General features: G+C 40.7%; 1 protein-coding gene across 3 annotated transcripts in view; it reads right to left on the reverse strand.

Moving 5' to 3' along the window:
* Positions 1-22704, reverse strand: part of LOC118390395 (spectrin beta chain, non-erythrocytic 1-like) — a 108630-nt gene extending 85926 nt beyond the window's left edge. The window contains exon 1 of one of the 3 annotated variants that reach the window (XM_052457332.1): positions 22219-22704. The gene's annotated coding sequence lies outside the window, so the exon portion shown is untranslated. The remainder of the gene's footprint in view (positions 1-22218) is intronic. The other 2 variants (XM_052457331.1, XM_052457334.1) reach the window with 2 other exon arrangements.
* Positions 22705-23590: the final 886 nt, after the last annotated feature.

The raw sequence follows: 23590 nt of genomic DNA on the forward strand, positions 1-23590 counted from the left end.
GTTTGATAAACTAGTAATATCATCAACCATGTGCAGTTAATTAACTAGTGATTATGATTGATTGATTGATTGTTTTTTATAAGATAAGTTTAATGCTAGCTAGCAACTTACCTTGGCTTACTGCATTCGCGTAACAGGCAGACTCCTATTATTTGTCATTCTTGTCTTACTTTTTTTTGTTTGGGTATTTTCTTTAAACTGCAATGTTGGTTAAGGGCTTGTAAGTAAGCATTTCACTGTAAGGTCGACACCTATTGTATTCGGGACATTACAAATTTTGATTTGACATCGTTCATTACAATAAGTAATTAATTCAATAAGTAATTCAAGAGAAATGTGATGTTTGAAATGAAATACGTTTTCTAATATGGGTGATTGTTAATGACACAATTGATGGCTACAACAATCAAATTAGTAGTAGTAAAAAAATAAAAAAAACTGGTCCACATTAATGCTATAAACGTATGGTTGTATTTATCATTATCGCATCAATACAGGCAATTTATCGTGATATTTGTCCACATGGCCCAGCTCTACAAGGAAGACTAGTGTTGGTGGCTGTTCTGGCACGGAGAGGGCATCACTTTCAGGAGAACGATGGGAGCTTGGAAGAACGAGGGAAAACAGGACAGAGCAAGCAGCATCACAGGCAGAATCGCCACCCCTCTTTCCTCATTCTCCATTCTCTCCCTCCCTCCCTGACCTTCTTTCCTCTCCGCTAGCTGGTCTGTTTTTCACTGCACCAGTTAATCAGGGAGAAATGGAGCCCAGCACAGTCGCCAGGAGGGAATTACCCCAGCGCACAACATGCCAGATGAGCACACGCGCCACACTACGCCCGGGGGATGGGGCCACACTTCACTCCCTCACCCAGACAGACAGACGGGCTGTAAGCCTGGCCATGCATCCGATCCCCCCAACACCACAACAATACTTAAGCTTGCTTTGCCAGACAGAGAATACAGTCTTATAGGAACCACACACACACCGCTCATCAAATCATTTAGTTCTGCCAGTCCCAGAGCTGAACTGTGGAAAATAAGGATGGAGGCTGCATGACCACCCAGACAAACCCCCCACAGCACTGGATGATGTTTCTCTATGCCAGGTGTATTCAACTCTTACCCTATGAAGTCCAGAGCCTGCTGGTGTTCTGTTCAACCTGACAATTAATTGCACCCACCTGGTGTCCCAGGTCTAAATCAGTCCCTGATTAGGAGGGGCACAATGAAAAAATGCAGTGAAACTGGCTTCTAGGTCCAGAGTTGAGTTCTAGGCCTATATGCTAATAATGAGGAATTATAATCACTGCAGCAAGACCCCTCTACCCACAGCCTCTCCTCTCCTGGGGGGGGGGTAACCCCTCTCTGGCTCCATGTCCTACTGTCAGTCAAGCTCAGATGGGGTAGGACAGGAGTAGGGGCGAGATCCCCAAAAAGCCCAGCACAAAGCCCATCTCGCCAGTGGCCCGACACAATGGAGGAGTCAGCAGAACAAGGGGCCAGCAGCTCACGCCTTTCCTGTTTGCAGAAATGAGGTGGCCAGAGACACACATGTATCAGAGGGCCACTCACAGAGGCGCTGATCCAGCCCTGAATGCTTTTCTGAACAGAGCAGCGGCGGCCCATTGTCAAGCCTGTAGCGTCGCATTCATCAAACACACCCCCCTCCCACCCCAGAATGCTCACCAACACAGAGTCCTCCAGAGAGAGAACGCCCTCTCCATGACACTCTCTCATATTTCTCTCTCCATCACTTCAACACCTCTACCACCCCCACATCTCTCGAAGAAACGTACGTTTAGTTTTCCCCATCAGTGGCCATTCAAACCCACTCTCATTAGCCAGATTGATTCACTCATACAACGACACTCATCATGCCATTGCTGCGCTCACCCACGTCATGCATTCACGCGTGGACCACGCGTACCAGGCGCTCAAGGCTTTTATCCATATAAAAACACCCACATAAACCTCTACAGGAACAATCTACTACATGCTTAATCTAGTGGAACACTCACACAGACACACTAAAGACAGTTTCTTATAGGCATACATGTAATGTAATGTGACACACCAGAGACTTTTTAGGCCTATTCTCTCATTTGTGGCTAGCTCAAATTCAGTTGTGTTTAAAACTGAACACCTTTTTAGCAAAAATGTGACCGACAGGTTGGATTCGGTCTTACGTAGCAAAATTTGAATGTTTTTTATTTTATTTATTTTTTACATTGGATAAAAGTAGAGACTCGGAGGTAGAAAATGAAATATCATGCACTTACAGTCAAGGAACAATGGGAAAGTAATTCTGCTTTGAAAGTTGATAAACTTGTAACTTCACATTTGACAAAATGTCCCTTAAATGTTTTTGTACCTAATGAAGAGGTCTTCTTGGTCTACACCCATTCAGTATCGCTCGCACACTCTTCAGCTTTAGCCCCAACCATCTCTTTAAAGATTCACACGCGAGGCTAAGTTTTCAAGACTAAAGGCTGGCTTATACTAAGGTTGTGGTCGTAAATTAATCTGGAGTGCCAGAGTGTGCTCTGTTCGTAAATTGAGAGCGTTTCGCTCACGGAGCGTTCAGAGCGCACACTGGACGCTCTGGCGACTGCAACTGTGCAGCTGGCAATGATTTAATTTAGCTTTTTTGCCAACGTTTACTGACACCGGTCATATTCAGCAGGTGTTGAGTGTTTGTAAATTTGTCAGTTATTCTGCACTCTGGCACACTCAGACCAGAGTCCTCTGAAATCTGAGTAGATAGACGTAGCTGGTAGATTCACTCTGGCTATCGACCGTTGTCGCAGTGACATCATAAACATTCTATTGAAATAGTTACTTGCATAATGGAGTCTTTTGTTAAGACATGTAGGTAGCTAGCTAGCTAATCAATGAACCATAATCCCAACTCATAGCGTTACTACCCTGCATGAATCTGCAGGTAGCTAACCAACCAGGTCTTGTAACTACCCATCCCGGATCCGGGAGCATTGTCGTCAACTGACACTAATTAGCATAACGCAACGGACATAACTATTACTAGAAAATATTCATGAAATCACAAGTGAAATATATCGAAACACAGCTTAGCCTTTTGTTAATCACCCTGTCATCTCAGATTTTGAAAATATGCTTTACAGCCAAAGCAAGACAAGCATTTTTGTAAGTTTATCGATAGCCTAGCATTATGCCTAGCTAGCAGCAGGCAACCTGGTCACGAAAATCAGAAAAGCAATCAAATTAAATCATTTATCTTTGATGAGCTTCGGATGTTTTCACTCACAAGACTCCCAGTTAGATAGCAAATGTTCCTTTTTTCCAAAAATCATATTTTTGTAGCCGAAATAACTCCATTAGCTCCATAATATCGACAGAAACATGGCAAACGGTGTTTATAATCAATCCTCAAGGTGTTTTTCAAATATCTATTCGATAATATATCAACCGGGACAGATGGCTTCTTAGTAGGAAAGAGAGAAACCATGGCCGCATTTGTCTTTTACGCACAAAACACTCAGACTCCAGCTGACCACTGACGCAATGTTGACGTTCAGGCTCAATTTTCAAAATAAAAGCCTGAAACTATGTATTGTGACACTAGACACATTGGGGAAGCCATAGAAAAAGGAATCTGGTTGATTATTCATTCACTGCTCAATAGGGACGCAGAGGTTTCTAAATAAGAGTCCCTTCCTGATTGGATTTTGCTCAGGTTTTCGCCTGCAATATCAGTTCTGTTATACTCACAGGCAATATTTTTTACAGTTTTGGAAACCTTTGAGTGTTTTTATCCTAAACTGTCAATTATATGCATATTCTAGCATCTTGGCTTGACAAAATAGCCTGTTTACTTTGGGAACGTTATTTTTCGAAAAATGAAAATAGTGCCCCCTAGATTCAACAGGTTAAATGTTAGCTAGCTAACATTAGGTTATAATTAGCAGTGCAAATGGCTGAGATACTAATAATATTACTACACTGATCATACACGTTACGTCAGCTTGACAGTGAGCCAGCTAACGTTAGGTAGCTAGCTAACAATACGCTAGCTTGAAATGAAAACTTTGACAAAATTAGAAACATATCTGAAAATGTATCTAGCTAGACTCTTACCAGTATACATGGATGGACGCTTCTTCCCCCTCTGTCATGGATGCCATGGTTGCCCTTAGTTTGAAGATTTAATATGCATGTTTTATACAAAATCATTGTGTGTCCTCTTTTCGACTCAGTCTCCAGATTTGTGTGAAGTAATGACGCGTGACATAAGCCTAGTTTCCTGAAACGAATCACAACTGTGAAAGACCATGACGGCTACAGCCACAGAACATCAACTGCAATTTATTCAAATGCCCAGAGAAGGGTGACCGGAGCAAATCGATATTGTACAGGATGGGCCTGGCTATATATAGACAAATCACACAAGCCATTTCTCCACATGGGACAGGCAATAAGAACACTATACTAAAGCTAGGTTTCATTACTCAACACTGGATAACAGAAATGGCATGACTGTGCAATAGGCTAATTATGGCGTGACTGGCCAGGAATAAAGGGCAACATCTCCATCTAGGCTACGTTCAAGTTTAGTATGAAGCTATGAGCACAGAAACTCTCATGCTCTCAATTCTCCTCCTTTTTATTGTGCTTGGTTAGAATTTGTAATTTAGCCAAACTGGCAGAAGTGAGCCATCCAATGTACTCCATTGCACTCATGACCTGCAGCACAAATGCCACCCACAGGGCCTGGATCATGAGGCGTAGGAGAAAGTTCAGGGTCGGCGCTCCCCTTGGGTAAGAGACCTCCAGCCTACTCACGGTCACAGAAAACCTCACAGATCCCAACATAGGGTTCTTTCAGCAGATTTCCTTACAGTCAATCATTCCCAGCCTAAACTCTGAACCTTAGGCCCTTCTCCATTTAAGGCAATGGATGGACGACCGATCAGTTCAACAGATTGTTGCTTCTTTACTTGAGATGGCTCAAAAAGGAGCTCTGGCGGACTTGTGGGGGGGGGGGGGTTAGGAAGAATTTCAAAAGCACAGCATGGACTCTACAGGGAAAAATTAGGAACACATGTTCAAATGTTGGACTCACAAGGCCAGGAGGCATGAGGGCAAATGGATATGTCCACAACTTGCAAAACATCCCCCACCCCCTCTATCCTGAGCGGCAAAACTCCTGCCTGCCTTGGATAACTGGACAGATGATGTGGGGGACAAACTTATCACCATCTCCAAAACAGAGCAAATTGCCAGGGGACTGCATTTCTCAATACAAGAGAAAACATTGCAAAACAACAACGTAATACAATCTAATTTGGGGCAACATCTATGAACATCTATGAATTGAACCTAACAATTTTATCTCTAAAAACACAGTTAATATAATACCAGCCCATTCCTACTCTCTCCCCTACAGCAGCAGCCTTCAATAGAAGTTGTTTCAGCACTATTAATTAAAGAAAGGAGGATCTCACTCACAGCCTATGAGACCAAACATACAGTATATTCAGAAAGTATTCAGACCCCTTGACTTTTTCCACATTTTGTTAGGGAAGCACGATATAAAAAAATATATATATATATATATATTTTTTAAATCGGCGAACATATCGGGAATCGGGCGATAATAGCTAAAAATGCCACCATCGGTATTGGCCCGATGTCTAGATTAACGCTGATGTGAAAAACCGATGTCAAAGCTGACGTGCATACCTATATAACGTAGGTAGGTACATGACGTAATGGCGACGTGCAACACAGCATCCCTAACTTAGTCCACAATGTCTGCTGCTGTGTGGATTGAGCAGTCAAGAATTCGAGCAGTCATTTGAAAGACTAAGAAAACTTCAGCGAGACAATTCAAAGGCGAAATCCATTAATGCCAAGATAATGGAATACATTGCCCTTGACAATCAACCGTTCTCTGTCGTGGGTGATGTTGGCTTTCGCAGCTTGTTGAGCAGCGGTACACATTAACGTTACCAAGTGTGCTATTGTTCAGATGTTGCCCTACCGGAGTTATAGAGTAATTGCGTCACTTCACGACATACTATAGAACGCCGCATGGGTCTTTGCGTGTCAAAAAGGATATGTCAAATAACACCATTTGACACGTCAAATAACAGTTATATTATAGAATGTTGTGTGTTCTGAACTTGCCTGTGCAAGCCAAGCGCCACCACTGCTATCAGTAGCACTGTCAAAGCCGTACAAAAAAAAAATATTGTGCAAACAAGCAAACACTGGCCACGAACAATGTGTTTACAATCCCGTGTCGGTAATAAAGCATTATTTGTTTGACTGCAACTGCTGGGGTAGCTAGCTTTAGCTTGGTACCCAGCTAGCACCAATACAACCAGCCTGAAAACAATGAGCAGTAGAAACTGCAGTCATTTTCATTATTCTTAGCAACGATTTAAGAATCCTTGTGAGTAAGTATTAACTACGTAGCCACTTGTTGTCCGCCTATTGAAATTGAACTTCAGTTCATGAAAATAAATAGCTAGTCAGCTACTTAAAACTTAATATGGCTGCAGGGGCAGTATTGAGTAGCTTGGAATGAAAAGGTGCCCATTGTAAACGGCCAGCTCCTCAGTCTCAGTTGCTAATACATGCATATTATTATTAGTAGTGGATAGAAAACAGTAAAGTTTCCAAAACTGTCAAAATATTGTCTGTGAGTATAACAGAACTGCTATTGCAGGCGAAACCCTGAGGAAAATCAAAACAGGAAGTGGCTTCTATTTTGAAAACTCCATGTTCCATAGCCTCCCTTTGCTCCATTTAAAGGGATATCAACCAGATTCCTTTTCCTATCGCTTCCTAAAGGTGTCAATCTTCAGCCAGAAAGATAACATCGCGTCAGAGTTTGGATAGGTTAGGTATTGCTTTTCCCTCTCCTACTGCAAAAGACATTTGCGGTTGATACATTATCGATTATATATTTTAAAAACAACCTGAGGATTGATTATAAAAAACATTTGACATGTTTGTGGACATTATGGGAAACTATTTGGAATTTTCGTCTGCGTTGTCGTGACCGCTCTTTCCTGTGGATTTCTGAACATAACGCAACAAACAAACGGAGGTATTTTGGATATAAAAAGAATCTTTATGGAACAAAAAGGAACATTTGTTGTGTAACTGGGAGTCTCGTGAGTGAAAACATCCGAAGATCAAAGGTAAACGATTAATTTGATTGCTTTTCTGAATTGTGACCAAGCTTCCTGATGCTAAGTGTACTTAATGTTTTGTCGTGAGATCGATAAACTTAAACGCTTGGATTGCTTTCGCTGTAAAGCATAATTTCAAAATGACAGGTGGATTAACAAAAGGCTAAGCTGTGTTTTCCTATATTGTACTTGTGATTTCATGAATATAAATATTTGTAGTAATATTTATGCTATTCAGCGGTTGTTGGTGACACTTACCCCGTTAGTGGGATTACAGCCATAACAAGTTAACCCTGTCGTCCAAAGCTAATGTTATAAGCAGCCAGCTAGCTTCATCTGGCTAGTGAGGCTCAACCTGACCGGGTTGTGTTGTGAAGCTAGCCACAATAACAATTAAGCACAATAGGGGAATTTGAGGCTTGCCTTCAAAATAAAAGTACCTATTTTAAAAGTGATGCAGAAGGTTACAAATTGGTGGAATTATGCCATATTTAGACTAGATAATGTTAAGCAAGGTTGGAATGTGAAGCAATGAAATGGGGTAACAGTCTACTCTCTACATTTTTACCAATGTCCTCAGAGTTAGACTCAAAAATCCACGCAGTATTGTTTTTCCTCTGGAACAGTGTTAAATACACATAGGTTTACAATAAATGTGGGTCAGAGTCCCACAATAAGAGCTACAATGCTAATGTTCTCTGGGTGTCACTTATGTAGACTGATACCCCATGTCATTGATCCACAATCCATAGGTAAGGCGGTACAGTGAAATAAGTATGCCCCCAATGCAATCCTAAAGTAGAATATAGTGTGACTTCAACATATTTTTGTCAAATTAACAAAATTGTATTTTGTTGATTTGATATAACATTCCAACCTTGTTTAGCATGATCTATTCAATTACGGCATAATTCTACTATTAGTATTCATTTGCATCCCTGTCAATGACATACTTTTACTTTGAAGGGTAACCACAAAGTCCACTATTGTGGCTGTCACTGTAAATAGTTTGTTCTCAACTGACTTGCCTAGTTAAATTAAATAAATATACATTTTTAAAAAGCTACTGAAACGTTACACCGTTTTGCTATGTTTTTGGGGAAGAACATTGTTTGCATCCATGAGCTAGCTAGCTGTTTTAATGACCAGCATTATGTGCGCGAGACAACTTTACCAGCATCATAGTAGTAGTGTCGATGAATTGCTGTGACATGTGCAATCAATGTGTAATAACTACGTAAATAAATTTATGAACGCGTTAAAATATGACGTGCAATCGTATTCAGGTCCTGATTGGTCAACAAGCTTATTTGACACTTTAAATAGAGTTATATAACATGTCTTTTTTGACATGCAAAGACCCAAACGGCATTCCATAGAAATCCTGTTTGAGAATGAAACGACTGAACAACTGTACATTGAAACATTGGGTATTCATTATGTTTTACTGGTAAAGGGGACATACATAAATGCCTAAATACCTTTAACTAGGCAAGTCAGTTAAGAACCAATTCTTATTTACAATGACGGCCTACCTCGGCCAAATCCAGACGACGCTGGGCCAATTGTGTGCCCTATGGGACAATTGTGTGCCCAAGGACTGTAGTGTCGCCTCTTGCACTGAGATGCAGTGCCTTAGACTGCTGCGTCGATGTGTTTGTGTTATCTAAACTCAGCAAAAAAAGAAGCACTCATTGTCAACTGTGTTTATTTTCAGCAAACTTAACATGTGTAAATATTTGTATGAACATAACAATAATCAACAACAGACAAACTGAACAAGTTCCACAGACATGTGACTAACAGAAATTGAATAATGTGTCCCTGAACAAAGGGGAGGGGGGTCAAAATCAAAAGTAACAGTCAGTATCTGGTGTAGCCACCAGCTGCATTAAGTACTGCAGTGCATCTCCTCCTCATGGACTGCACCAGATTTGCCAGTACTTGCTGTGAGATGTTACCCCACTCTTCCACCAAGGCACCTGCAAGCTCCTGGACATTTCTGGGGGGGAATGGCCCTAGCCCTCACCCTCCAATCCAACAGGTCCCAGACATGCTCAATGGGATAGAGATCAGGGCTCTTCGCTGGCCATAGCAGAACACTCACATTCCTGTCTTGCAGGAAATTACGTACGGAACGAGCAGTATGGCTGGTGGCATTGTCATGCTGAAGGGTCATGTCAGGATGAGCCTGCAGGAAGGGTACCACATGAGGGAGGAGGATGTCTTCCCTGTAACACACAGCGTTGAGATTGCCTGCAATGACAACAAGCTCAGTCCAATGATGCTGTGACACACCGCCCCAGACCATGACGGCACCTCCACCTCCAAATTGATTCCACTCCATAATACAGGCCTCGGTGTAACGCTTATTCCTTCGACCTTAAACGCGAATCCGACCATCACCCCTTGTGAGACAAAACCGCAACTCGTCAGTGAAGAGCACTTTGCAAGTCCTGTCTGGTCCAGCATCGGTGGGTTTGTGCTCATAGGCGACGTTGTTGCCGGTGATGTCTGGTGAGGACCTGCCTTACAACAGGCCTACAAGCCCTCAGTACAGCCGCTCTCAGCCTATTGCGGACAGTCTGAGCACTGATGGAGGGATTGTGCATTCCTGGTGTAACTCGGGCAGTTGTTGTTGCCATTCTGTACCTGTCCCACAGGTGTGATGTTCAGATGTACCGATCCTGTGTCGGTGTTGTTACACGTGGGAATCAACGAAACATTTAAAAAATGTTTTATTAATGTAATGAATTTGCTCAAGTTTATCATAAAAGACATGAACCCAATGAATCAGTGATTCATAGTTCATGCAACTTTCTGAAGAAGCAACGAGAATGCCCGTCTGCATGTGTGGTGCTCGCGTCTTCCACTTTGTGAAGCCGTTGCATTGGTGTGGACTTAGAAAAACAACAAGATTGGATGTTTTATTTTAAAAATGGATTGAATTTGGGAAAGAACCAAACGAAATCAGTCAACATTTATTACGGGTTTTATAGAGCCCTACCCAACAATACTTTTTCATGAATTGGGGCTACGTAAAATCCGAAAGATAATACTTAAGACTGATATAACCCTTACATTGTTTCAATATAACCTTTCATTTCTTTTCCATGATAATGTGGGATATTTACTTCATTTTTCTGTTTTAATAAAATATGTGAACAAACATCAGCAGCAATTCATATTGTGTAGTAAAACTATAAATATGACTTTAATCTCAAAAGAAGACAGGTTAAATGTAAAAAGGTCCCTTAGAAAACAGTCCTGGGCTCATATCCACAAAGTGTTTCACAATAGGAGTGCTGATCGAGGATCAGTTTAATATTCTAGATCATAATGAATATGATTATATGGACAGATGTGGACCTGATCCTAGACCAGCACTCCTAAACTGAGATGCTTTATGGATCGGGCACAGATAATATAGGCCAAGACAATATCCAAAACAACAATACACTGAATTCATAAATGGTCAGTCATTTAAAATTGGAAAAGGCATGTCTTTATAGACAATACAACACATTTTTCCAACCTGGGAGGTAAAGAAAATAATTATTCAATAATTTTGCTGTGTATTTCAGATGGAATCAGGTCATTAGAATGTTCCAGAGGCCACCAAAATAGAGTGCATTTTCTGTTTGGCTGGCTACTCTATGTACTTGTGGAAAACACTGCAAATATTTATTTATTTTTCAAATTGAAAAAGGTGTCATGTCATAGCTGACATCCCGTTGTTTCAGCCAAATCGGTGAATCTTAATTTGGAGCAGATGGTTAAGAGTTTTTGGAAAACATGGTCACATTACCAAGCATTGCATCGGTTTATTTAAAATGTTCAGTGTAAATTGTTACAGGGCTCTAGGATTAACTTTAAAAAATATATATATATACTTTTACAAGGAACACGCCTAAGTTGAAGTGCGCCTAAGTTGAAAAACGTTGGCGAACACAAAATAACAAAGGAAATTGAGGTATTAATGCTAGAATCCTTAAAATGGTCGCACTGTAGAGCCCAGAGTTAAAAGTAGTCATCGTGCATAGTTCTATGGTTTGTTATACTTTGAAATTATTTTATTTTTTTAAATACATTTTAAGTGAAAAACCTGAGTCCGTTAACGTGGAATTGCCCAGAGGACAATTTATTGAAGCACTATAAACAGCCCAGCAATTCAAATACTCCATACAAAACCCAGACAATGAGGAAATCACTGTCCTCAAGTAGCTTAAGCATGCAGGTAGACCATGGCATTCATTTTGGTCCATCTCAATGTTTAAATTAACTGTGTGGACTAATGACAACACATATTCAACCTTGTAAAAAACTAAATGTTTTTTCTAATCTGAATATTGAGATGGTCATAACATTCATCTTCATTGGGCAGATCAAATTAATCCTGCTGAAGAGGCTGAGAGCAATACTGAAATGTGAAGAGGTGCTCGAGTTGATACTGTACACCCACCAAAAAAAGAATAGGCAGAAACAGAAGGGTAAAAAACTGAAGGCTATTTGCCTTTTATCTCAATGGCAGAATAAAGTTTAAATTAGTTGTTGCATCAGGACCTGCACATCTGATAAGAACAATAACACTGTTAGTGATAATGGCATGACTTAGCTTAACTGACATGGATGACTGCAGCACAATGATCCTGGGAGTTGAAACAAGCTTGTATGGGAGGGATTCTGAGCATCAGCACTATGGGGGGGGCCCACAATTGCATTCCCCAGCCTCCATAAAACTTGCGCTCTCTAAACATCCATCCATTCCTCACCCACCTAGGGTCGACAACTGAAGACACTCCCTAACGTGTCCAATAGTCTAACCATAGATCTGAAGTAGTCCATACTAGAGGTCAACCGATTATGATTTTTCAACGCCGATATCGATTATTGGGAGGACTAAAAAAAGCCGATAGAAATATATAAATCGACAATAACAATACTGAATGAACACTTATTATGTATTATATTAATTTAAAATAAGATCAATTTAGTCTCAAATAATGAAACATGTTCAATTTAGTTTAAATAAATGCAAAAGCAGTGCTGGACAAGTAAAAATGCAATATGTGCCATGTAAAAAAGCCAACGTTTAAATTCCTTGCTCAGAACATATGAAAGCTGGTGGTTCCTTTTAACATGAGTCTTCAATATTCCCAGTTAAGAAGTTTTAGGTTGTAGTTATAGGAATCTGTCTGTACCATTTGTATTTCATATACCTCGGACTATTGGATGTTCTTCTTATAGGCACTATAGTATTGCCAGCCTAAACTCGGGAGTTGATAGGCTTGAAGTCATAAACAGAGCTGTGCTTCAAGCATTGCTAAGAGCTGCTGGCAAACACAGGAAGTGCTGTTTGAATAAATGCTTACGAGCCTGCTGCTGCCTGTCACCTCTGTCAGACTGCTCTATCAAATAGTCAATCATAGACTTAATTACAGAAAATAAATACACAGAAATACGAGCCTTAGGTCATTAATATGGTCAAATCCGAAAAATATAATTTCAAAAACAAAACATTTATTCTTTCAGTGAAATACGGAACCGTTCCGTATTTTATTGAACGGGTGGCAACCCTAAGTCTAAATATTGCTGTTACATTGCACAACCTTCAAATGGTATAATTATGGAAAATGTTATTACGGTTAATTAGGAAGAAATGGTCTTCACAGTTCGCAATGAGCCAGTCGGCCCAAACTGCTGCATACACCCTGACTTGCACTGAACGCAAGAGAACTGACAATTTCCCTAGTTAATATTGCCTGCCAACATGAATTTCTTTTAAATAAACAGGTTAAAAAATATATACTTCTGTATTGATTTTAAGAAAGGCATTGATGTTTATGGTTAGGTACATTAGTGCAACAATTGTGTTTTTTTTTCGTGAATGCGGTTTTGTTAAATCATCACCCATTTGGCTAAGTAGGCTGTGATTCGATAATAAATTAACAGGCACCGCATTGATTATATGAAACGCGGGACAAGCTAGTTAAACTAGTAATATCAACCATGTGTAGTTAAGAGGTTTTAAGGTTACCCCTTACTTTTTCCAACATTCTGTTAAAAATCGCGCAACATTTCAGCGTCCTGCTACTCATGCCAGGAATATAGTATATGCATATGATTAGTATGTGTGGATAGAAAACACTGACGTTTCTAAAACTGGTTAAAACACGGCTGTGACTATAACAGAGCGTGTGTTTCATTGAAAAGTGCAAGAAAAACTGATCACCGAAAGCTGGGAAAAATATCCATGCGCCACTTGCATGTATTGTCTATGAGAAACCAAATTACATGGGGCTGAGATTGCAAGTCCTACAGCTTCCACACGATGTTGCCAGTCTTGTCAATTGCCTGGGTTTCTTGGTCAAACGAGTAAGAGAGAGCCCATTCCTTCCGGTCTCCGACAGGATGTTTTGGAGGAGAAATTTTCGACCATGATTTCAAGACATGGAGCTATTGAATACACATCGCCCCGTGATCAATTTGATAGATTATTAACATTTACTAATAGCTGAAGTTGGATTACAAAAGTATTTCGAAGTGTTTTGTTAAAGTTTATCGTAGACTTTTTCAATTTTAAAAAATGACATTGCGTTTTAAAACAGTGTTTTTTTCCTGGATCACACACTTTTCATAGATCGATATTTAGGGTATATATGGACCGATTTAAAAATCGGGAAAAAAAGACCCAATAGTGATGTTTATGGGACATCTAGGAGTGCCAACAAAGAAGCTCGTCAAAGGTAATGAAGGTTTATATTTTATTTCTGCGTTTTGTGTAGCGCCGGCTATGCTAATTATTTTGTTTACGTCCCCTTCAGGTATTTCGGGGTGTTGCATGCTATCAGATAATAGCTTCTCATGCTTTCGCCGAAAAGCATTTTAAAAATCTGACTTGTTGGCTGGATTCACAACGAGTGTAGCTTTAATTCAGTACCCTGCATGTGTGTTTTAATGAACGTTTGAGTTTTAACGAGTGCTATTAGCATTTAGCGTAGCGCATTTGCATTTCCAGATGGCTAGATGGGGCGCCTGCGTGTCGGGTGGGCTTGAGGTTTTAATTAACTAGTGATTATGTTCAGATTGATTGTTTTTTTATAAGATAAGTTTAATGCTAGCTAGCAACTTACCGTGGCTCCTTGCTGCACTCGCGTAACAGGTGGTCAGCCTGCCACGCAGTCTCCTCGTGGATTGCAATGTAATCAGCCATGCCGATTAATAGGTCGACCTTTAGTCACTACTCCCCTCAACAGCATATACTGTACATGTAAAGGATAAACAGGTTCCCAACAGCATGACTAATAGGCTACGTCCAAGACGGTAATACATTCAAACAAAATAAACATCGGCAATTAGGCTGATGCACCATGCAAACATTTACATTTCACAAATCCTGTTGATTAACACACCAGTGCACCAATGGCTGGACTACATCCATCTAGAGCTCGCAATACTGTACTCATAAAAATGTTAGTGGTAAATAGTGGGTCTGTCTAGGCTGGGGGAGCACAAGGGTGGGTATGGTTTTGAAAGTTATAAGACAGCTTTGCGATAGGATCGTTTTTGTCATTGGCCCATAAAGGTTCTCCGTAAGTGGTCATTCAGTCATAAATCAGTGGCGATTTTAGCATGTAAATCTTGGTGGAGCAAACGTAACAATTTCTTTAGATGCATGCCAGCAAAGCCACTACACAACACTAAGCAATACATAAATGTAACTATAATGGTGCCCACATAAAGCGGTCCCAACATCAGAGCTTTGTTTGATTTCGGCACCATGAAGTGAATCCTTACCACCGCTACACCTGGCTATCAGCGGGGCCTTGTCTGGCAGCCAAACAGTTCATTAAGCCTCATTTACTGCCTTTTTAAAAACCATAGCTGATACGACTGACTTGCTTAAATAAATATGGCTTTTACTGACTCCTTGTGGATTTGTGTAACTCGATAAAAACCGCATCCTTCAATAATGACGAACTCTGACATGAGAAGTACAAACTACAACACAAGGGAACGATGAGGGGATCTGAGGCAAGGAGTCATTTCAATTATGACATTAATGAGCGAGCTAAGACGGACGTAATCAATATAACTATTTGTTCAGCAACAGATTTCAGAACATTTGCGTATTCTTACAGTATTCTCCCTGTACACCAAGTTAGAAACGTATGATAAATAACTATGGCATATAAGGAGACAAAGAACGCTTTTACAATATTCAATGATTACATTAATCCAAGACTGCTTATAGGCTACATGTGCACCACCAAATCAGAATAGGCAAAATTAAGAGGTGCAAATAGACCAAATTTGCATGGGCTACTAACAGCTTAACACACAACATACACATAGTATTACTTAGCTACAGTATACATAGATCCCTGGCATATTACATCATTTATACAGCAGCATACAAGACATAGGCCTATTTTAGCACTGTTATACTTGAACAGGAAGGCGGCACGGCGGTTCTTCTTGTGTGCAAACTTTGTCATCAAAGTCTGGCATTCTATGGATTTGTGGTGCTTTCAAGACAACTGGGAACTAGGTCGAATCATGACGTCAGCAATCTTCAGGTTGGAAAGTCAGAGCTCTAGAAAGAGGCCAGAGTTCCCGACTTGGAATTCCGAGTTGGGTGACCGTTCAAAATGTATTTTCCCAGTCGGAGCTCATTTTTTTCCTTCGTTCCCAGTTGTGTTGAACGCACCAAAGTCGGAGATTTCCCAGTTCTGAGTTCACAGTTGTTTTGAACCCAGCAGAAGTCATGCTGGATTGACAGCATTGCCAATGTATTCAACATTTTCTGGCCCATGGTGCGCGAGTGTGAATGTTTATCCTTTTAAGCTTGGAAAATAGACCCTTTCAGACAGACATTTTAAATCCTTAAATCCAGACTTGGACCAAACACCCTCCCCACCAAATAGCAGGCAGGGGAAGCAAAATAGTGATTGCAGTTAACCACTGACTCCTTCCAAACCACTCATTGGTGAATTTGCGATTTTATGACTTATTGTGTAATGTTTAAAGTCCAATGGCCGTTGTGCACCGATACATTTAATCTATAATTTCCTCTTAAAATGTTCAATCCCGAGTGGTGCAGCGGTCTAAGGCACTGCATCTCAGTGCAAGTGGCGTCACTACAGTCCCTGGTTCGAATCCAGGCTGCATCACATCCGGCCGTGATCAGGAGTTCCATGAGGGTGGAGCACAATTGGCCCAGCATCTGGGTTTGGCCGGGGTAGAATGTCATTGAAAATGAGAATTTGTTCTTAACTGACTTTCCTCGTTAAAGAAAAATGTATTCATATGAAGGATTGAAAAGGATTTGCCAGTAGATTGTCAATGTTATTCATGATGACTGCTTGTCTCTAAGATTTTGAAAGTATGATGTTGACATGATCAATCCAATCAAAGCTACGGTAGATAAGGTGATTTGACATCATTTTTATCTGTGGCCAATGACCATAAGCCTTCTTGAATGGGCACTTCTAATAAAAAAAATCTATGGCAGAAACCAACGGGGCTTGAACTGCCAAGCTCTCCCTGAAGATTCTAAGGTGACAGTGTCCCCATGAGTGACAGAACACTGAGCCAATCACAGCGCAACTAGAGAAAAGTATCAATGCCTACGCTCTGTACTTTCGCTGGCTGCCCATCCACCACAGAAAGCACTGAGCTAAGCTGAAACACCTGCATTTTGCAGCTGCCTTACTCAAGAGACCATGTATGTATGCAGCTATATTAACTGAAGGATTTGTATTTCATTACATTTTTTGCAAACTGATATGTAACACATATTAATGCAAAAATGGCCAATTATAATATATACAGTGGGGCAAAGTAGTATTTAGTCAGCCACCAATTGTGCAAGTTCTCCCACTTGAGGCCTGTAATTTCATCATAGGTACACTTCAACTATGACAGACAAAATGAGAGAGAAAAATATCCAGAAAATCACATTGTAGGATTTTTATGAATTTATTTGCAAATTATGGTGGAAAATAAGTATTTGGTCACCTACAAACAAGCAAGATTTCTCACAGACCTGTAACTTCTTTAAGAGGCTCCTCTGTCCTCCACTTGTTACCTGTATTAATGGCACCTGTTTGAACTTGTTATCAGTATAAAAGACACCTGTCCACAACCTCACAGTCACACTCCAAACTCCACTATGGCCAAGACCAAAGAGCTGTCAAAGGACACCAGAAACAAAATTGTAGACCTGCACCAGGCTGGGAAGACTGAATCTGCAATAGGTAAGCAGCTTGGTTTGAAGAAATCAACTGTGGGAGCAATTATTAGGAAATGGAAGACATACAAGACCACTGATAATCTCCCTCGATCTGGGGCTCCACGCAAGATCTCAACCCGTGGGGTCAAAATGATCACAAGAACGGTGAGCAAAAATCCCAGAACCACACGGGGGGGGACCTAGTGAATGACCTGCAGAGCTGGGACCAAAGTAACAAAGCCTACCATCGGTAACACACTACGCCGCCAGGGACTCAAAATTCTGCAGTGCCAGACGTGTCCCCCTGCTTAAGCCAGTACATGTCCAGGCCCATCTGAAGTTTGCTAGAGAGCATTTGGATGATCCAGAAGAAGATTGGGAGAATGTCATATGGTCAGATTAAACCAAAATGCAACTTTTTGGTAAGAACTCAACTCGTCGTGTTTGAAGGACAAAGAATGCTGAGTTGCATCCAAAGAACACCATACCTACCATGAAGCATGGGGGTGGAAACATTATGCTTTGGGGCTGTTTTTCCTGCAAAGGGACCAGGACGACTGATCCGTGTAAAGGAAAGAATGAATGGGGCCATGTATCGTGAGGTTTGAGTGAAAACCTCCTTCCATCAGCAAGGGCATTGAAAATGAAACGTCGCTGGGTCTTTCAGCATGACAATGATCCCAAACACGCCGCCCGGGCAACAAAGGAGTGGCTTCGTAAGAAGCATTTCAAGGTCCTGGAGTGGCCTAGCCAGTCTCCAGATCTCAACCCCATAGAAAATCTTTGGAGGGAGTTGAAAGTCCGTGTTGCCCAGCAATAGCCCCAAAACATCACTGCTCTAGAGGAGATCTGAATGCATGGAGGAATGGGCCAAAATACCAGCAACAGTGTGTGAAAACCTTGTGAAGACTTACAGAAAACATTTGACCTCTGTCATTGCCAACAAAGGGTATATAACAAAGTATTGAGAAACTTTTGTTATTGACCAAATACTTATTTGCCACCATAATTTGCAAATAAATTCATTAAAAATCCTACAATGTGATTTTCTGGATTTTTTTTCTCATTTTGTCTGTCATAGTTGAAGTGTACCTGTGATGAAAGTTACAGGCCTCATCTTTTTAAGTGGGAGAACTTGCACAATTGGTGGCTGACTAAATACTTTTTTGCCCCACTGTATATAATACCAGTCAAAGTTCCGACACATACTCACTGATTTTTTAAACTAATTTCCACATTGTAGAATAATAGTGAAGATATCAAAATTATGAAATAACACATATGGAATCATGTAGTAACCATAAATGTTAAATCAAAATACATTTTATATTTGAGTCTTCAAAGTAGCCACCCTTTGCCTTGATGACAGCTTTGCACACTCTTGGCGTTCTCTCACCCAGCTTCATGAGATAGTCACATGGAATGCATTTCAATTAACAAGTGTGCCTTGTAAAAGATCATTTGTGGTATTTCTTTCCTTCTTAATGTATGTGAGCCAATCAGTTATGTTGTGACAAGGTAGGGGTGGTATACAGAAGATAACCCTATTTGGTAAAAGACCAAGTCCATATTATGGCAAGAACAGCTCAGATAAGCAAAGAGAACTTACAGTCCATCATTACTTTAAGACATGAAGGTCAGTCAATATGGAAAATTTCAAGAACTTCGAAAGTGTCTTCAATGGCAGTTACAAAAACCATCAAGATCTATGATGAAACTGGCTCTCATGAGGACTGCCACAGGAAAGGAAGACCCAGAGTTACCTCTGCTGCAGAGGATAAGTTCATTAGAGTTACCAGCCTCAGAAATCACAGCCCAAATAAATGCTTCACGGAGTTCAAGTAACAGACACATCTCAACATCAACTGTTCAGGGGAGACTGTGTGAATCAGGCCTTCATGGTCAAATTGCTGCAAAAAAAGGACACCAATAAGAAGGAGACTTGCTTGGGCCAAGAAACACTAGCAATGGACATTAGACCGGTGGAAATCTGTCCTTTAGTCTGATTAATACAAATTAGAATTTTCGTTCCAACCACTATGTCTTTGTGAGAGGCAGAGTAGGTGAACGGATGATCTCCACATGTATAGTTCCCACCGTGATGCATGGAGGAGGTGGTGTGATGGTGCTTTGTTGGCGACACCGTTTGTGATGTATTTAGAATTCAAGGCACACAACCAGCATGGCTACCACAGCATTCTGCAGTGATACACCATCCCATCTGGTTTGCGCTTAGTGGAACTATCATTTGTTTTTCAACAGGACAATGACCCAACACACCTCCATGCTGTGAAAGGGTTATTTGACCAAGGAGATTGATGGAGTGCTGCATCAGATGACTTGGCCTCCACAATCACCCGATCTCAACCCAATCGAGATGGTTTGGGATGAGTTGTACCGCAGAGTGAAGAAAACGCAGCCAACAAGTGCTCAGCACGAGGGAACTCTTTCAAGACTGTTCAAGACTGTTGGAAAAGCATTTCAGGTGAAGCTGGTTGAGAGAATGCCAAGAGAGTGCAAAGCTATATCATTAAGGCAAAGGGTGGCTACTTTGAAGAACCTCAAATATAAAATCTATTTTGATTTAACACTTGTGGTTACTACATGATTCCATATGTATTATTTCATAATTTTGATATCTTCACTATTATTCTACAAAGTAGAAAATAGTACAAATAAAAACCCTTGAATGAGTAGGTGTCCAAACTTTTGACTGGTACTTATACTGTATATACATACACACCACCATTCAAAAGTTTGCAGTCACTTAGAAATGTCCTTGTTTTTGAAAGAAATCCAAATTTTGTCCATTAAAATATAAAATTGATCAGAAGTTTAGAGTAGACATTGTTAAAGTTGTAAATTACTATTGTAGCTGGAAACGGCTGATTTTTAATGGAATATCTACGTATGCCCATTATCAGCAACCATCACTCATGTGTTCCAATGGCACGTTGTGTTAGCTAATCAAAGTTGATCATTTTAAAAGGCTAATTGATCATTGGAATTATGTTAGCACAGCTGAAAACTGTTGTTCTGAGTAAAGAAACAAGAAATCTGCCCTTCTTTAGACTAGTTGAGTATCTGGAGCATCAGCATTTGTAGGTTCGATTACAGGCTCAAAAAAGGCCAGAAACACCAGTCTCAACGTAAACAGTGAAGAGGCGACTCCGGGATGCTGTCCTTCTAGGCAGAGTTGCAAAGAAAAAGCCATATCTCAGACTGGCATATAAAAAGAAAAGATTAAGATGGGCAAAAGAACACAGACACTGGACAGAGGAACCCTGTCTAGAGTCACCTCCTCCTCACTGTTGACTTTGAGACTGGTGTTTTGTACCAGATCTTCAGTTTCTTGGCAATTTGTCGCATGGATTAGCCTTCATTTCTCAGAACAAGAATAGACTGACGAGTTTCAGAATAAAGTTTTGTTTCTAGCCTGTAATCTAACCCAGAAATGCTGATGCTCCAGATACTCAACTAGTCTAAAGAAGGCCAGTTTTATTTCTCTTTAAATCAGACTAGTTTTCAGCTGTGCTAACAATTGCAAAAGGGTTTTCTAATGATCAAATTAGCCTTTTAAAATGATAAACTTGGATTATCTAACACAACATGCCATTGGAACACCTATGTAGATATTCCTTTTTTTTTTTTTTTAATCAGCCTTTTCCAGCTACAATAGTCATTTACAACATTAACAATTTATTTTACAATGTCTAGACTGTATTTCTGATCAATTGTGTGTTATTTTAATGGACAAAAAAAATGCATTTCTTTCAAAAACAAGGACATTTCTAAGTGACTCCAAACTTTTGAACAAGATATATACTAAACGGGTAGGGCTCAAACCCTGCCCTGAATGACAGGTCTCCACTGGTCATAATCATACCTCAAATGGTGACTAAACCGTAGCTGACAAAACACAGGTTTAGTTTCCTACTAAATCATATACAACGTGGTGTTTTCATCCAAGTTACCTAAACTGATCCTCCTCGTACAGGCCACACGGGCTCTGTCCAGGAAGAAAAACAAAAAAAAACACTTGGAGGTTGACATCAATACACCACTTCGCTAGCTATGCATTACAGATATGATCTTAACAGGCCAGACATCTGAAAGTATAACGGTTGTAGTTTATATCCACAGGCAATTAACATTGCAATGGTGAGCAAGCAGCAGATGATGCTGGCTACCTCAGTGTCCCCCAGAGAAGAACGATCGTGTCGTTTCCTTGGTCTCGTCGTGAGACAGCGCAACAGCCAGGTTTACCCATAGCTACGATGACATATCAAAACTCCTACGAAGCTCGCTCAGAACATTTACAAAGCTATACAAACACACAGATGAAGATGCTTCATATAATTTGAGTCGGGTATGCATACACAGTTTAATTGGGGGCGAGATACCTTGCCCAACGCTAATGTCATGTTCAGTGGGACGCCGGGTAGTCACACAGCGCCTGGTTGGACAATATGGTCAGGTTGGATGGCTGGCGGACTCGACCGAGAAGATGAGGGGCGCTATCAAGCTAGTAGCTAACTGGCGAACATCGACTCAAACAAAGGCAACACAGCATGGCGAGGTAGCCAATAGAATACACATTAAATAGCCAAGTTGAGAGCAAATGCTTTATTAATGTATGGCTCATTTTTTTTTAGACAATGGTCGATTTTTAAAGTGACAAAGGGTACCCCCAAATACATCTTTACCTGTATATTAGGATTAGCCCACGTTTGCTAGCTAGCTGGTTCTAGGTGGCGGAGGTGATGCTGTGTTGGAGAGAGAGAGAGAAAAAAAGCACGCTTACCCGTTCTCGCGGTTTATCTTCGTTGGTGGTTGGCTCTCGATATTTTTACCGCGTCACTGATCAAATATAAAACTAACATAAAGAGTATCTGGTTACTGGCATTAGTGACTTAATTCAATGTGAATGTTTCAAATCCCAGTTGGCAGCGTATTTCTGTTTAAATCCGCATCCTTGAGTCAGATATTTTCACGCTGCTTGTGCAGCACAGCGTGATACGAAACATAGGCAGTCCTCTACATTTGACAGAGTAAAGGCAAAGCAATGGTGGTAGGCTACTCGCAAGGATATACGAAATCGTTGATAAGTTAGCATCGGAGAGATGTCCGCAGTTTCCTAGATAACCTCCGACGGTCGTCCCCTAATTCCGGTCGTTCAACAGGGAGGGAGAAAGAAAGAATGAATGATACGGGGGGGGGGATGAGTACGCTCAGTCAATCACATTCATACCGCGGAGACACGCAAAGCCTCCAGAGTGGTGCTGTCCCTGGTTCATAATTTCAGCCTGATTCCAACCCACCAATGTCCGTTTATTAGTCGCAATATTGGGCTCCTTTGTGGACCCCATGCATACACGGTATCCTTTCTGCAAATGTGAACAGAGAAACGTTTTTTTTTTTATGGGGGCGGATGAATATTGAACATTGTGTGTAATGAGTCAGGTAGGCCAAAACCAGTGACTAAATTGATCAAAATACGTATGTGAATCACGTGTTGGAACTATCGCAAAACGTGTGATTCTGACGCGTCTACATCGATATGATCCTCCTGGCAAATCGATTTTTTTTCTTTAAATCGGACCATAGGCTATTTATCTATCCTTCCATCCTCCATAGAAATAGCAACTGATCAATATAGTGTGATTATAGCGGCACACTCCCCAATAGTGTGTCAATGAACAGTAGCCTAAACACAAACCTGTTGCCCTCCAAGGCCTATGCATTTCAGTAAAACACTTTTTTTCTCCAGTTGAGTTTATTTGCACAGGGAAACAATCACACAGAAAACAATCTCAGTCACACAGGAGCCTGTATGCAGGATGAGGCAGGATAGTCACTGTATTTAACTCAGAACACAAGCATCCACCTTTATGATACAGTCTTAAAATGACTGCAGACAGAGAGGGGCAGGACTTGCTCCATTTAAACAGTGAAAGTTATAAGAAACGTTACACCTATGCTTTTGACAAATAGACTAGGAACACATTATAATGACTCTAGTAGGAAGCAGAGCACACCTACATTACAGATGAGTGTGTGTGTCAGTGTAGCCAAAATGGTCTAAACAAAACCATGATCAAAGTCGTCGCTATTGTTCTTGTGTGTTGCTATGTTGGTCACTGTGCCCCCATGCACTCTATATTTCTGTGTGTCTG

The sequence above is a fragment of the Oncorhynchus keta genome, chromosome 11 (genome assembly GCF_023373465.1).
Source record: "Oncorhynchus keta strain PuntledgeMale-10-30-2019 chromosome 11, Oket_V2, whole genome shotgun sequence".
NCBI lineage: Eukaryota > Metazoa > Chordata > Actinopteri > Salmoniformes > Salmonidae > Oncorhynchus > Oncorhynchus keta.